The sequence below is a fragment of the Salmo salar genome, chromosome 11 (assembly GCF_965601325.2).
Source record: "Salmo salar chromosome 11, fSalSal1, whole genome shotgun sequence".
NCBI classification, from domain to species: Eukaryota; Metazoa; Chordata; class Actinopteri; order Salmoniformes; family Salmonidae; genus Salmo; species Salmo salar.
The window spans coordinates 29315716-29333408 of record NC_138301.1 but is presented as its reverse complement, the minus strand read 5'-3'; the positions used below and the strand labels follow the sequence as shown (position 1 = coordinate 29333408).

The 17693-nt window shown below is 39.1% G+C and overlaps 1 pseudogene; it reads right to left on the bottom strand.

The window, feature by feature from the left end:
- Positions 1 to 5479: 5479 nt before the first annotated feature.
- The window catches only part of LOC123725251 (uncharacterized), a 47650-nt pseudogene continuing 35436 nt past the window's right edge, over positions 5480 to 17693 (bottom strand).

The following is a 17693-nucleotide window of genomic DNA, read 5'->3' as shown; positions in this document are numbered from 1 at the left end:
GTTGTGTATATTTTCTTCTGTTGAAATCCTACTGATGCTTTTGAAAGATGGGATGTGGTACACACTAGAGTCTGTGAGCAACCTCTGTGACCTCCGTAAGCAACCTCTGTGACCTCCGTGAGCAAGCTCTGTGACCTCCATGAGCAAGCTCTGTGAACTCCGTGAGCAACCTCTGTGATCTCAGTGAGCAACCTCTGTGACCTCTGTGAGCAACCTCCTGTCCTGTTGTAGCACAGCCATCAATTCATCTTTCCCAGAAATGGTAAGCCGTTTACACACACCACACATGAGCCGGCCCATCAACACCATGTACAGTATGTCTCAAGGACAGGCTCTTAGGAACATATTGTCACTCTGTGTTTGCTCAGACTTCCAACTCTCTCTGTTCATGTTTGAAGAGGAACAACTTTGACAGAAGAGGAATAAATTATAACTTTTACAAGAGGAATAAGGTGTGCCAATGTCTAGTCAAGGAACAGTTGGGCAGTCATTTCCATAGTTATGATGTACAATTATACTTACAGTATACATATATAGTGTTATGGAAGAAGTACAGGATTGTAGCCAGGCTGTAGTTGCACAGGCCATAGTGCTCATCTGCTCCAAACATGCAGGGTCGGGTGACCAGGCTAACCCCTCCAGTCCCCACATGGCCTCTACACTCCGCTGCTCCCGGTACAATATCCCGCTCCAGTCTGGGGAAAGACAACACGGGGTGCCTGCCTGTAACCTAACCCCACATGTGCCTGTAGCCCCCTATGTGCTAACTATGTTACTGCACAGTGTCGGATTCCAAGTGAAATCATCCGGTTTGGAAAGGCCATCTTGGCACCCGAACCCAAATCAGCAGACATAAACATGACCTCTCCCTCTAACTCCTAACTTGTAAGCGCCTCTCTCTCCAGAGTTTGTGGTTGCTTGTCAGGTTTAATGTGGAGCTGTGTGTGCTGTGCTCAGAGAGCTCAGTTCAACTGACTTCAAACATATTGGATGGTGTTTACATTTTCTCTGTTGTTATGGCGCTGTGGGTTTTACCGACATGTTTCCTTTTTGTCAAAAATGAGTTATGTCAAGTATGAACATGTACAGCTGACAATGATAATTCTGGTTAGCTGTTCCCTTTATTCCCATCAGTCAGACGAGCAGTGGGTAGTTCATCTGAGCTTCTCAGAGGGTATTTAACTTTGATGCGTGTGATAGATGCATTAAGCCTGGTGCTATATTAGTACCTATTGGAGCTTTATTATCCCTGGCCATATCTCCACACCACCAGGGCTGTGACTGTCTTCCGGTCGGTTCCTCAGCTGTAATAAGGCAGCTCTGAAAGGCTCTAATGACAAGGCAGACACCCCTGTTCCTGATGCCATTATCAAAAGTGCCCTCGTCAATCAGGCGCAGTGTGACAGGGATGTGTGTATGATGACAGGATGTAGCCATGATGAGAGACTGCACAGGAGGCAGGCGGGATGAAGAGGAGGGAGGAATGGAGGAAGTGGCTGGGGCTCTGGGGAGGGGTTAGGGGTGGGTGTCTAAGGGGCGGGGAGAGCGGTGGAACATCCCACTTGTCAGTTCTTCTCATGCTCTGCTCATTCTCTCACTCACACACACACACACACACACACACACACACACACACACACACACACACACACACACACACACACACACACACACACACACACACACACACACACACACATCCCCTCCCATCACTCCATTGCACAATTGACTTTAATCTGGAACAAATTATTCTTATATTTCTTATTTCACAAGACTAATGAAGGCCAGAAATATGTATATACTTATATGACTTACAGTGTATGACTTATAAGGAAGTTACTCAACTCTCAAGATGCTGGATTTCATGTCTTAATGAAAGAAGAAAAACACAACTTCCCATCTAACCAAAATGGTCATGTATAGTCACATCCTGAACTTTAATATTTCACGCAAGTTTCCTCTTTTTTAGCACAAAAGGTGTCCTATTATTTTATAAAGATAATAATAAAGAGCAACATTGGGCAACAGACAGGGAATAAAAATACATGTATGAATCGTTTGCTTGAATTGGGTCGTATTGAATTCATTTTAAGAACTTCATAAGTCAGTGTCCTGTGTTGACCACATCCTAAAAAATCCTTATTGCTCAAAGTTACAGAGAAGGGAAGTTAGTCTCACAGTGAAAAGCATTTTTTCTCAACGACTATGTGTGGAGGAAGGCTCTGAGTTTAGAGTTTACGCTCTTACGGATTAACATGTTTGGAAATTCTAACTCTCTCCATCTGACATCTTTGTGAGAGAAGAAAAGGAGAGATCCTTTGACAGTGACATTTTTCACATGATCTGGCTGAAAGAAAAAAATCCCCTTTGAAAGGCACTGAAGCCCAGGAAAATTGTTTGTTGACCACACAACAACTTCTGTATTGCAGCTGTCAGGGCCGTCTCTGCCATGAGGAATTCCTTTGGAAATCAGATTAATAGTTCATTTTCATGGCAGTCGAGAACACTGAGAGACAATTTCTTTTTCAAATAAATGAAACAGTGTTTGTCTGAAATGTACCTTTTTTCAGCTTCATTTTCTTAATTTTCCCACATATAAATATTCCTTGCAATGCCCTCTTCATCTATACATTATCCATATGCAAATAGCTTTGCATTTTGGATAAAGACAGAGTGTATTTCCCAATGGTTTAGTTTTTTTAACTTGACTAAAATGTCATCCAGAATACAGTCTCAGCTATGAGGAAGTTTAGCAGCATTGTTTTTCTTCCTTATAATCTCTTTTTTATTTTATCAGGGATGAGGTCTCACTGCCAAGAAAAAAGCTTTCCTTTTTAGAATCTTTTTTCGCAGAACTCACTTGGATAGGTTGGAATTAGCATGGAATTTGAACCATGTTTGGCTTGTATCAGAATTATCCACTCTAGATTACCCTTATTTTTACATAAAATAATATTACAGAAATAAAAGTAAAATAAATAGGTAAAGTAGATAAATTAATTTGAAATCATAATAATAAATTATAATATGTTAAGCAATAAACACTATGAATGTGAATATCTCTTCATAACCTATTCTGTTTCAGTAGGACAAAGCACAGTACATGGAGTAGAAGTTCTGCTAAGTATTCATTCCGAGCCACAACATTAGTTGTTATTTGTCTGAGGTGTCCTGTTTTACTGCCTTGGGAACCCACTCAACAAACACTAACAAATGAGATACTGAGACACAGTAGCCAGGCCTAAAGGTAAGTTGGCAAACTTTTGTCTTTTCTCAAGTTTTAAAAACCAATAATTGCTCTAAGTGGAGATATCAATCAGGGACTTTGCCATTTACAGTCCATTATCTCCCACATTAGCTCTGCTGATTTATGTGTGAATGCAGATAACTGCACTGTAAATACAGTGGCGTGTGGTGTGTGTGTGTGGCCAGCTCCCTGTATCAGGGGGTATTTAATGGTGTATGATGGTGTGGCTGCCTCAAAATGAGCATTGAAAAAGAGTGACATTATCGATCACACACCCTGCGAGTGGGGCAGCCTCCAAACACCTGTGTTTTTAATGGCACACTTACTTTTTCATGGTTACAGGAATAAATCACAGCTGGGGTGCCTCTGTGCTGTGCCTGGGACCCACCGGTATGACAGAGACATTCCATCACATGTTATACTGTGTTAATAATGTCATCTGTGTGTGGTTGAGACACACATACACAAACTATGCCTGCATTCATCACCAGTGTCTGGAAGTATACGGGATGGGATGGAGGAAGGGAGTGTCGGGGCTGCGGGAGGGGAGACGGACGCCTCCATTGAGCTCTCTGTCATTCCTCCACAGACAGACACAGACGGCTGGGATAAATATAAGCTCCGTGCGACGCAACGCAGGCAGGCCAGGCATCACACAAGCTGTCTGCTGCCTGGCTCTGGGAAAGCTGTTCTCAATGACACAAAATTTAGGCCCTGACAATATTCATCAAGACATATGTGTTTCCCCTTTTTAAAATGCTCTGAGAAGTTAATGGGATTAATGAGACATTTCTATTAGCGTGAAAAATGCATAGAAAGGGAAAAAAATAAGTGATATTTGATTGATTATTTCGATTTCATCATTTTTGTCAAAAACAGTTTTGGAATACTTGTATCTAATGATTGCAAGATACTCTAGTCAATTACCATATTTTTGGATGATAAATTCAAATTATTCCGATCATTATAGGTTGTCCCTCTAAGCAACCTGGTCTCAGAGCATTTCATATTATTCCTACCTAAATCAGAGACACTCCATTTATTATGTGATATGTTTCATATTGGCATGTATTCATTTGTGGAGGTCCATCACCCATTTCGTATGATATGCTGCTAATTGCAGTTCGTATTATATGTTACGAATTTGCAAAACGTAAATATGTTCTTTAAAAATGTAATAAAATGTATGCACTCTACTGTAAGTCGCTCTGGATAAGAGCGTCTGCTAAATGACTAAAATTTAAATGTAAAATGTTACGAATTCTAGCTAGTTGGCTAAAGTTAGCTAGCTCGATAACATTAGCTAGGCTAGGGGTTAGGGTTAAGGTTAGAGTTAAGTTGAGGAGTTAGGTTAAAGGGTTAAGATTAGGGTTAGGGAAAGGGTTGTCAGGCTGTGGGTAACTGGTGCATGGAATCAGGCGCAGGAGAGCAGAGATGAGTGTACAAGGTAATTTATTCAGCACCAGTATAAAACAAATACTAAAGGTGTGTGAAATTACCGATCACTCGTAAATAACGGGCGTAATAACGAACCCGGCAAACAATACCAGCCAACAAGTAACGACCTGAACATTATATACAAACACGCACACAAACTTGGGGGAAACAGAGGGTTAAATAATGAACATGTAATTGGGGAATAGAAACCAGGTGTGTAGAAAACAAAGACAAAACAAATGGAAAATGAAAAGTGGATCGGCGATGGCTAGAAAGCCGGTGACGTCGACCGCCGAACGCCGCCCGAACAAGGAGAGGGACCGACTTTGGCGGAAGTCGTGACAGTTAGCTAAAAGGGTTAAGGTTAGGGTTAGGTGAAGGGTTAGCTTAAAGGGTTAAGTTTAGGGTTAGAGTTAGGGGAAGGGTTAGCTAACATGCTAAGTAGTTGCAAAGCAGCTAAAAAAAGTAGTTGAAAAGTTCCTAATTAGCTAAAATGCTAAATTTGATGACATCCGTGATGCCATTAAACTCGCAACCGTTATACGCCCACCCATCCACCCCCACCAACTACCCTCCTTTTGTTTTTGCCTGAAGTAACTCATACCAAACATAACATATCTGAAAGGAGTGTCTCGACTTTATGTACAGAATAATACGAAATGCTCTGAGACCAAGCTCCTCCATGTGCAGTCATCACTCCATGTGCAGTCATCGTCCTGTGAAAGAGCTTTAAAGGTCCTTCCCTCTCACTGTCTAACCATTTCTCAAGGAATCAGACAAACAATGAGGCTCAGCTCAGCTCCTCAGGTCTCCAGGGCTGATCAGGTCTCCAGGGCTGATCAGGTCTCCAGGGCTGATCAGGTCTCCAGGGCTGATCAGGTCTCCAGGGCTGATCAGGTCTCCAGGGCTGATTAGATCTCCAGGGATGATCAGGTCTCCAGGGATGATCAGGTCTCCAGGGCTGATCAGGTCTCCAGGGATGATCAGGTCTCCAGGGCTGATTAGATCTCCAGGGATGATCAGGTCTCCAGGGCTGATCAGGTCTCCAGGGCTGATCAGGTCTCCAGGGCTGATTAGATCTCCAGGGATGATCAGGTCTCCAGGGATGATCAGGTCTCCAGGGCTGATCAGGTCTCCAGGGATGATCAGGTCTCCAGGGCTGATTAGATCTCCAGGGATGATCAGGTCTCCAGGGCTGATCAGGTCTCCAGGACTCAGGGCTTCACTGTCTGCTGCTACTGACCGTCCTGAATTACCTTCCAGAAAAATACCTGTACAGATCATACTGGAGATCTGTTGGCTGGCACAATATGCTGTCAGCTTTGAGTTGACACACTTTCCATGATTTATATATGGGAATACATTAAAACATTTAAAATTATTGAAACTTTTAAATTAGTTTATAATGTTTGAATGGAATGCATAGACAGGCCACATGATATGGGATATGTATAAGTTGAATTATACCTCTAACTACAACCATGTCTTTAGGTTAATTCATTGTTCATTGTTAAAGCCTAGCATGCATTAGCCCCATCACATAATCTTTCACTTGAAACCCTTATGACAATGAATACTCTCTCAGCCTTGAAATCAAAACATGAACCCGTATAGTAAATCATTTCATGTGAACAACAGAGAGGCAGTGCTGTTGGCACTGTACAATTACCCCAATGTACCCACAGTGATAGCTTGTAATCTACAAGCAGCGTAGATCCCTACAGGCACTTAAAGACTTTGACCCTTTGCACTCCCCTGCAATGTGGTTAATGCAGATTACAATGGTCTGACTACTGAGGGCTCTGACACAGCTGTCCCTTCGCTCTGTTCATCTGTGTGTGTGTGTGTGTGTGTGTGTGTGTGTGTGTGTGTGTGTGTGTGTGTGTGTGTGTGTGTGTGTGTGTGTGTGTGTGTGTGTGTGTGTGTGTGTGTGTGTGTGTGTGTGTGTGTGTGTGTGTGTGTGTGTGTGTGTGTGTGTGCGTGTGCGCGCATGTGTGTGTGTGGTGGGCTGTAATTAAACGAGAGGGCAGCTTGGCTTCTTCCCCTGGAAGCTTTTAAGCAAAGTCAATAGAAATTGGAAGGATACTTTGTTCAAAAATCTGAATAATAATTCAGAAAGCCATATCCTACTGGACCTGGGAGTTGTCCTCTGAGGGGCATTGTGGAGGTGGTGATGGAGGTAGTGGAGGTGGAGGTTAGGATGATGGCCGCTGAGAAGAATCAAACAGACAGTTCACTTACTTATTTCATCAGGTTAGGGCTTAACACCTCTATATATCCTGTCTGTCTGTATCTGTCTGTCCCGTCCCAGGACAGCCTGCATTGGCTTAGTCAATGATTTATTGCAGCTTTTTAATGTTTAAGAATATATAAGATATAACATTACAGTAACACAATTTAAATTATCATTGCACAAGAATAAGTACTTTGCTGTTAGAGTAGGGTACTATAACACTTTTTTTGTGGACATTGGCCAGATGTTCTGGGGTTAAAGCAAGGGGGATTTATTATACTGTGTTGTCAGTGAATTGCTCAGTGTATTGAATATATTCTTTCAACTAATTGACTAGTATGGTGAGCACCACTGAATTAGGCAAATGAGAACAGGATGTGAAGCTGGACTTGATTTATTACTTTGAATGCAACTTGAATCAATGGTTCAGTCCCACCAAAACCATTGCATTTCCCAGCTGAAATCATTGTTATGCTTAAGAAAAGAGAGATTATGCGGGTCTTAATGAGTTTCACTGAGCTGAATGTGTTTGCATCGCCATTCAGGGGCCAAATCATATTTAATGGCTGACACTCAGTTCATGGCAGGTCCTCCTTTTTCTGCGTGGCAGGTCTCCTCTGTCACCGCGCAGGCTTTTGAGAGGGAGGGCCACAAGATAGGGCCTAACATTCATGAAAAGGGGAGTACAAATACTGTGGCATGAGAAATGAATTGGGAGAAAGGGAGAGCAGTTAATTTGCACACAGCACAGCACTGCAGTTGAGACTCTCAGACTCTGGGCTCTGTCTGGACTATAGGCCTCTGTCTGCTGACCTGTAACTGGCTGGGAACATTGTTTCTGTTACTGAAGAAGACCACTCATTTCATTTCAAGCCACAACAGAGTCGTTGCCTTGGCGTCTAGGTGATAAATGCTGCATTTCTGTAATAAATGAACATGGGGCTTCCCCTCTTTTTTTCTCCCTCTCCCCTCAAAACTGTTGTTTGTTCCAGTGTCCCAAACTAAGCCCACAGTTATATTTAATTTGTAAATCACCCCCTTGCTTTTAATTCCCAGACTCTGAAACACCTTCTTGGACTAATTCAGAAAGTAGAGGAACAAACATTTGGCTTCAGTTCTAAGAGCTGCCCCAAATTCAACTTTCTGACATTTCAGTTTGGATTTCTTTGGCCCAGTGCATACATTCGCTAATGTGGACCAAGTAGATCCATCTCGGTGAATTTAAGAGCACTTTACCAACATTATTCTATGGAGCCTCACAATGTTGAGAGAACTGAGCACCTAACCAGAATAGAATAAACCCGGTGTCCCAAAGTCTGCAGAAGCATTAGTGGTGAGTGATTTGCTTTCTCATGCACCGTCATACCATTGTGTACCTTAGACTTGACAAATTAAGTTTTCAAAACGCCAGGAAAAAGTATGTTCATAGCAGTAAGCCATACTTTGACGGATGGTTTGCCTCTTATAAATGACTGAATATGACCATGTCCATGTTATTGTTTAGCTCATCTTTCGAATATCTTATTGTTACCAGGTTATTTTCCTGCATGATTAGCATAATTGACCACCATTATTTCACCCATAATCAAAAGCAATATGTGATGCATTAAGTGCATTACCTCAGCATGGTCAGAGATGAGCAGCAATTGGTTGATGAGAGCCCATCCCTGCTCTTTACGCTTTAATAAGCACCATCTCCATATTGATTATTACCTGCTAATATGGAATTAACCAAATCATTACCAAGCTCTTTTCTCATTTCAGCACAAATCCAATTATTCTCACACCCAAAAATGTAAGAAATATATATATTTTTTAATCTGCACAGGATAATCATTGGTATAAATTCAATAATCTTAATTTGCCTCAATGTAATATGTAAATATATATAGCCTACTAACTTATATCAATATCTATATGGTCTGATTTCAAATACAAAGACACATAATGCATACCTAGACCATTTTATCTTCTATTCTGCTTGTCTTACTTGGTAAATTAAATGAGTCTAAGTGTGACCCACATAAAGCATTGAGTTTAAAAAAATCCCTGCATTGCATTCCTCTTGAGTTTCATAAGATCCTCTAAGTCCTTCTGATCACCTGGTTACACATAAGGCTGTTTGGTTTTTCAAATCATCTCTAGTGAGAGAGAGAGAAAGAGAGAGAGAGAGAGAGAGAGAGAGAGAGAGAGAGAAGGAGGGGAGGGAGAGAGGAGGGAGAGCGAGAGAAAAAGGAGAGTGTGTGAGAGAAGAACGATAGAGTACACGGAAAATGAGAGAGAGACAGAGATTTGAGAGAGAGAGAGAGAGAGAGAGTTTGGAGAAAGAAGTATAGCATGAGAGAGAGGGAGGGAGATAGAGCGAACAAGTGCGAGAGAAGGGGAGGAAGAGGAGAGAGAACAAGCCATCATTACTCTGTAATAAAGCATCCATATGGTGTAAATGTTGAGCTGGTGTAAATCCCCTCAGCTTAACTGCAGCGTACCCTGGTAAGGAAGGTCAGGAGTAAATGCAGCTGACTTAAGCGTATGTTTCCTTTTCTCTCTCCTTTTGTTACTGGCTGGCTGGTGTGTCAGACAGCAGCTGAGAGGTTTGACATGGGTAGTACTGAGTATACTGTACAGGTGACCACTGCTCCCTACACCCTAAAACCTACACCGTGCAAACTGCTCCCTACACCCTAAAACTTAAACCGTGCACACTGCACTCCTGACCTGCTCTCCCTCACACCTCCACTGCAGCCTGTCAGATCTGGCCTCATGTCACCACTCACAAAGATACTTATGCAAGAGAGTGCATTTTCTGTTAAGTCAGCTTCTACAGCAATTCCTTTGCGTACAGTACATGCACTAACTACTAGTAGTCCCTTTTGTTACACAGGCGCGTACACATGCACGCCATGGCTCCGTGCTCTGTGTTCACCCAGATACCACAAAGTGATTTGTCCTTAATCCTCTACTCAGTCTGTCTACATCCATGTACGGCACATTACCCCCCGGTGTGCAGTCTTAATGATAATGCCATCTCTTAGTCTCTAGACTGGTCAAAGTCAGATCAGGGTACAAGTGAGTGCAATACATGCCAAGGGGAAGCTTTATCAGTTCCCTACACTCTTAGAAACTCTTGGACCCATTTTGGTCACATGTAGAACCCTTTTGGGTTCAATGTAGAACCCTCTGTGGAAAGGGTTCTACATGGAACCCAAAAGGGTTCGACCTGGAACAAAAAAAGGGTTATCCTATGGGAACAGCTGAAGAACCCTTCTGGGTTTCTAAGAGTGTAGGACCTTTCCCAATGGACATCACTGTTCACTTTATATAAGGTGTTCTGTTCTGAACTTGACCTCAAACTGCTCTCTTCAACTCGTTTATTCACCTGGCTTGAAACAGTATTATGTATTCACATTTATTCATTTGTAAAAAATAACTTAATCACCCAAGATTGCCAAGCCCTTAGAACAAGAAAAAAGAATAAGAAAGAAAGATGAAAAGAGCAAAAAGAAGAGCAAAACAGAACATTGTACTTTCTCCTCCTGAGGAGTTTGAAGTGATTCTACTTTCAAAGTAGACAAGACAGTAGTCATCCAGGTCGTGAAGCCTCCTGCTCTTAATTACACAGAGAGCAGGTATAATTACACAACCTTGAGGAAAAACAAAATCCAGCCATTGTAAATGTAGTTGACTGCCTCCACTCCCTATGATGATGCCTGGTTTTCCAACATTGAGAAGTGCAAATAATCCCATCAAAGAGAACAATGCCTCCACACTTGCCTCCTACACGCACCTCTGTCCCAATTACACACAGCTAAACATGCCGTCTGACGAAGCTCTCTCTCCTTTCCTTTCTGCATTTACAGTCGGAGCACAGTAGTTCAGATGACTAGGAATTACAAGGTTCTAGAACTTTTCTCTCTCAATGAGGAGTGGAAGTTAGAGGTGTTAAAACTCAGGACATGATTGCGTTCATCCTTTACGAAGAGACAAATGCAGTAGAATATGGCAGGGAATACACACACACACAGAGGGTATGGACAGTTACATCTAGCTGATCTGAGGCTTTTACAATAAAGTTACCTGATAAGTTTGTTAAAACATTTATAAAGTGACTGTAGATCATTTTCTGCTCTTAATTTCATATTTTACCCCCGATTTTATGTTAAATGCATTTGAAACTAAGTCAAACTTTAAGTGCCTGTTATTATATTTGTCATCATAACTGTATGTTTCATATGAGTCATAAGATGGTTCATTTGCATACTAGGGAGCAGTGTTTGTGTTAATAGTTTGACCCTGGGGGTGAAGGGTTAAGCTCTCTTCCAGTTGAGTTGTCTGCACAGCAGGCCCTTTGTGTCTGCGGAGGCAGTCAGAGATGGAGCAGGGACGTGGTGTGTGTGTGTGTGTGCGTGTGTGTGTGTGTGTGTGTGTGTGTGTGTGTGTGTGTGTGTGTGTGTGTGTGTGTGTGTGTGTGTGTGTGTGTGTGTGTGTGTGTGTGGGTGCGGTGGGTGGGTGGGCGGGGGTGGGTGGGGGTGGGTGGGTGGGTGGGTGTGTGGGTTTTTGTGGGTGTGTGTGTGTGTGTGTGGTGGTGGTGGTGGTGGTGGTGGTGGGGTGGGGGGGGGGGGGGTGGTGGGAGGGGTGACACAGGCTAAATGTGCCAGTCCACCCGGTCAAGTGTTCCTCAGATCTCCCCAACAACACTAAACACGGTGATCTCAACCCCTGCCTAGCCTGCAGAGTATGTGCAAACAAACACACACACCCATGCATTGCAAACACACTCCTGCTCACATGTGCACACACATTCGCAATCACATACACTTCTTCTGCCAGAATAAAACCACAAACAAACAAACTGTTGAACCTGTTGACTCTTGATAAATCAAAATTACATGAAATGTAAATAGAAACACCCTAAAACATTGTCATGGACATATAAACATAATCATAAACATATATACATTGTCGTAAAGCTATAGAAACACTATCATAAACATACAGACGTCATAAACATACATACATTATCATAAACACACAGACATTGTCATAAACATATAGACATTATCATTGTCATGAACATTCAAAAAAATTGTTAGAAACAGAGCTATTGTCAGAAACATATAGAAACATAGTCATAAACACATAGAGACATTGTAATGAACATAAAAACATATGTCAAACATAAATACATTGTCATAAACATAGATCATTGTTCATAAACATAAAGGGACATTGTAATTAAAATATAGACATTGTCAACAACATATATAATTTTTCATAAACATAGAGACATTGTCATTAACATATAGACATTGTCAACAACATATATACTTTTTCATAAACATAGAGACATTGTCATTAACATAGAGACATTGTCAACAACATATATACTTTTTTATAAACGTATAGAGACATTGTCATAAACATATAGACATTGTCATAAACATATTTCATTTTTCATAAACATATAGACATATCCATAAATATTTAGGGACATTGTCATGAACATGTAGAGACATTGTCAAAAACATTTATCATTTTTCATAAACATTTAAGACATTGTCATAAACACATAGAGACATTGCCATAAACATGTAGACATTGTCATAAACATGAAGAGAATGTATTGTAAACTTGTAGAGACATTGTCATAAACATATAGTGACGGCATCTCAGCCGTGCGTAATTGGCCGACTCCCACCACAGTAAAGGAGGTGCAGCGGTTTCTAGGGTTTGCCAATTACTACCGGAGGTTTATCCTGGGTTTTGGTCAGGTAGCGGCTCCCTTTACTGGCTGATCTATTGGGCCCACACGTCACCCTCCTCTGGTCATCCAGGTATCGGTCGGACGGTGCGCTGTCTGAGTGGGAAGTACTGGTGGCCCACTTTGGCTAAGGACGTGAGGGTGTATGTTTCCTCCTGCTCGGTGTGCGCCCAGTGTAAGGCTCCTAGGCACCTGCCCAGAGGTAAGTTACACCCCTTACCCGTTCCACAGCGGCCATGGTCGCACCTGTCGATCGGAAACACCACGATTCTGGTTGTTGGGGATCGTTTCTCTAAGTCCTGCTGTCTCCTCCCGCTGCCAGGTCTCCCTACGGCCCTACAGACTGCGGAGGCCTTGTTTACGCACGTCTTCCGGCACTACGGGGTGCCTGAGGATATAGTGTCTGATCGAGGTCCCCAGTTCACTTCGAGGGTCTGGAGGGTGTTCATGGAACATCTGGGGGTCTCGATCAGCCTTACCTCGGGTTTTCACCCCGAGAGGAATGGGCAAGTGGAGAGAGTAAACCAGGGTGTGGGTAGGTTTCTTTGTTCATATTGCCAGGACCGGCCGGGGGAGTGGGCAGCGTTCGTGCCCTGGGCAGAGATAACCCAGAACTCGCTCCGCCACTCCTCCACTCACCTCTCCCCCTTCCAGTGCGTACTGGGGTATCAGCCGGTTCTGGCTCCTTGGCATCAGAGTCAGACCGAGGCTCCTGCGGTGGACGACTGGTTCCGGTGCACGGAGGAAACATGGGACGCTGCCCATGTTCACCTTCAGCGCGCCGTACTGTGCCAGAAAGCCGGCGCAGACCGTCAGCGCAGTGAGGCCCTGGTGTGGCCCCGGTGTTCGCACCGGGTCGTTTCCTCTCCTTGTTCGGGTGGTGTTCGGCAGTCGGCGTCAACGGTCTTATAGCCATCGTCGATCCACTTTTCATTTTCCATTTGTTTTGTCTTGTTTTCTCACACACCTGGTTTCCATTTCACTCATTAATTGTTGTGTATTGTCAAACATATATAGACATTGTCATAAACATATATAATTTTTCATAAACATATAGACATTGCCATAAACATTTAGGAACATTGTCATAAACATATAGACATTGTCATAAACATATAGACATTGTCATAAACATTTAGACATTGTCATAAACATATAGACATTGTCATACACATATATCATTTTTCATAAACATATAGACTTTCCCATAAACATTTAGAGAAAATGTCATGAACATATAATTATTCATAAGCATATGTAGACATTGTCATAAACATATAGAGACATTGTCATAAACATATAGAGACGTTGTCATAAACATATAGACATTGTCATAAACATATAGAGACATTGTCATAAACATATAGAGACGTTGTCATAAACATATAGAGACATTGTCATAAACATATAGACATTGTCATAAACATATAGAGACATTGTCATAAACATAGATTAGTGTACATAAACATATAGAGACATTGTCATAAACATATAGACATTGTCATAAACATATAGAGACATTGTCATAAACATAGATTAGTGTACATAAACATATAGAGACATTGTCATAAACATATAGACATTGTCATAAACATAGATTAGTGTACATAAACATATAGAGACATTGTCATAAACAGATAGACATTGTCATAAACATAGATTAGTGTACATAAACATATAGAGACATTGTCATAAACATTTAGAGACGTTGTCATAAACAAATAGACATTGTCATAAACATATAGAGACATTGCCATAAACATATAGTGACATTGTCATAAACATGTAGAGGCATTGTCAAAAACATTTGTCATTTTTCATAAACATTTAGAGACATTGTCATAAACATATAGACCTTGTCATAAACATATAGTGACATTGTCATAAACATGTAGAGGCATTGTCAAAAACATTTATCATTTTTCATAAACATTTAGAGACATTGTCATAAACATATAGACCTTGTCATAAACATATAGTGACATTGTCATAAACATGTAGAGGCATTGTCAAAAACATTTATCATTTTTCATAAACATTTAGAGACATTGTCATAAACACATAGACATTGTCATAAATATATAGAGACATTGTTCATAAACAAAGAGACATTGTCATAAACATATAGAGAAATTATTGTAAACTTGTAGAGACATTGTCATAAACATACATAGACATTGTTATAAATATATATACATTGTCATAAACATATAGACATTGTCATAAACATATAGACATTGTCATAAATATATATAATTTTTCATAAACATATAGATATTGCAATAAACATATATACTTGACATGTCATAAAAATGTAGAACCATTGTCAAAAACATATAGTGACATTGTCATAAACATATAACTTTTCATAAACATATTGAAAATGCCATAAACATTTAGGGACACTGTCATAAACAATTAGAGACATAGTCATAAACATAGAGACATTGTCATAAACATTTATCATTTTTCATAAACATTTAGGCAGCACATGTCGACATACACATATAGACGCACATTGGCTTGCATAAACAAAGAGACATTGTCATAAATTTATAGAGACATTGTCATAAACATACATATACATTTTTATAAACATATATACATTGTCATAAACAGATAGAGACATTCTCATAAACATATAGACTTTGCCATAAATATTTAGAGACATTGTCATAAACATATACAGACATCTTCATAAACATATAGACCTTGTCATACACATATAGAGACATTGTAATAAACATATAGACCTTGTCATAAACATATATACATTGTCATAAACATATAGTGACATTGTCATAAACATATAACTTTTCATAAACATATTGAAAATGCCATAAACATTTAGGGACACTGTCATAAACAATTAGAGACATAGTCATAAACATAGAGACATTGTCATAAACATTTATCATTTTTCATAAACATTTAGAGACATTGCCATAAACATGTATACATTGTCATAAACATATAGACATTGACATAAACATATAGACATTGTCATGAACATATAGACTTTTCCATAAAAATCTTGAGACGTTATCATAAACATATAGAGACATTGTCATAAACATTTATCATTTTTCATCATCATTCAGAGACATTGTCATAAACAAATTGAGACATTGCCATAAACATTTAGACATTGTCATAAACATATAGAGACATTGTCATAAACATTTAGGAACATTGTCATAAACATATAGACATTGTCATAAACATATAGACATTGTCATAAACATTTAGACATTGTCATAAACATATAGACATTGTCATAAACATATAGACATTGCCATAAACATTTAGGAACATTGTCATAAACATATAGACATTGTCATAAACATATAGACATTGTCATAAACATATAGACATTGTCATAAACATATAGACATTGTCATAAACATTTAGACATTGTCATACACATATATCATTTTTCATAAACATATAGACTTTCCCATAAACATTTAGAGAAAATGTCATGAACATATAATTATTCATAAGCATATGTAGACATTTTCATAAACATATAGAGACATTGTCATAAACAAATAGACATTGTCATAAACATGTAGAGACGTTGTCATAAACATATAGACATTGTCATAAACATGTAGAGACATTTTCAAAAACATTTATCATTTTTTATAAACATTTACAGACATTGTCATAAACATATAGACATTGTCGTAAACATATAGAGACATTGTTCATAAACAAAGAGACATTGTCATAAATGTACAGAGACATTGTCATAAACATATAGAGAATTTATTGTACACTTGTAGAGACATTGTCATAGACATACGTAGACATTTTTATAAACATAAATACATTGTCATAAACATATATAATTTTTCATAAACATATAGACTTTGCCATAAATATTTAGAGACATTGTCATAAACATATATAGACATTGTCATAAACATATAGAGACATTGTCATAAACATATAGAGACATTGTCATAAACATATAGAGACATTGTCATAAACATATAGACCTTGTCATAAACATATAGACCTTGTCATAAACATATAGTGACATTATCATAAACATGTAGAGACATTGTCATAAACATTTATCATTTTTCATAAACATTTAGAGACATTGTCATAAACATATAGACATTGACATACACATATAGACATTGTCATAAACATTTATAATTTTTCATCATCATTCAGAGACATTGTCATAAACAAATTGAGACATTGCCATAAACATGTAGACATTGTCATAAACATATAGACATTGTCATAAACAAATTGAGACATTGCCATAAACATATAGACATTGTCATAAACACATAGAGACATTGCCATAAACATGTAGACATTGTCATAAACATATAGAGACATTGCCATAAACATGTAGACATTGTCATAAACATATAGACATTGTCATGAACTTAAATAATGTTTCATAAACATATAGATATTGCCACAAACATTTAGGGACATTGTAATAAACATACAGACAGTGTTATAAACATATAGAGACATTGTCATAAACATACAGAGACATTGTCATAAACATACAGAGACATTGTCATACACATTTAGACATTGTCATGAACATGTAATTTTTCATAAATATATAGAGACATTGTTATAAACATATAGAGACATTGTCATAAACAAATAGACATTGTCATAAACATTTAGAGACGTTGTCATAAACAAATAGACATTGTCATAAACATATAGAGACATTGTCATAAACATATAGAGACATTGTCTTAAACATATAGAGACATTATCATAAACATATAGACATTATCATAAACATATAGACATTGCCATAAACATATAGAGACATTGTCAAAAACATATAGACATTGTCTTACACATATAGACATTGTAATGAACATATATAATTTTTCATAACACTATTGTCATAAACATATATAATTTTTAATAAACTTATAGACATTGTCATAAATATTTTGAGACATTGTCATAAACATATAATTTTTCATAAAAAAATAGACATTGTCATAAACAGATAGAGACAT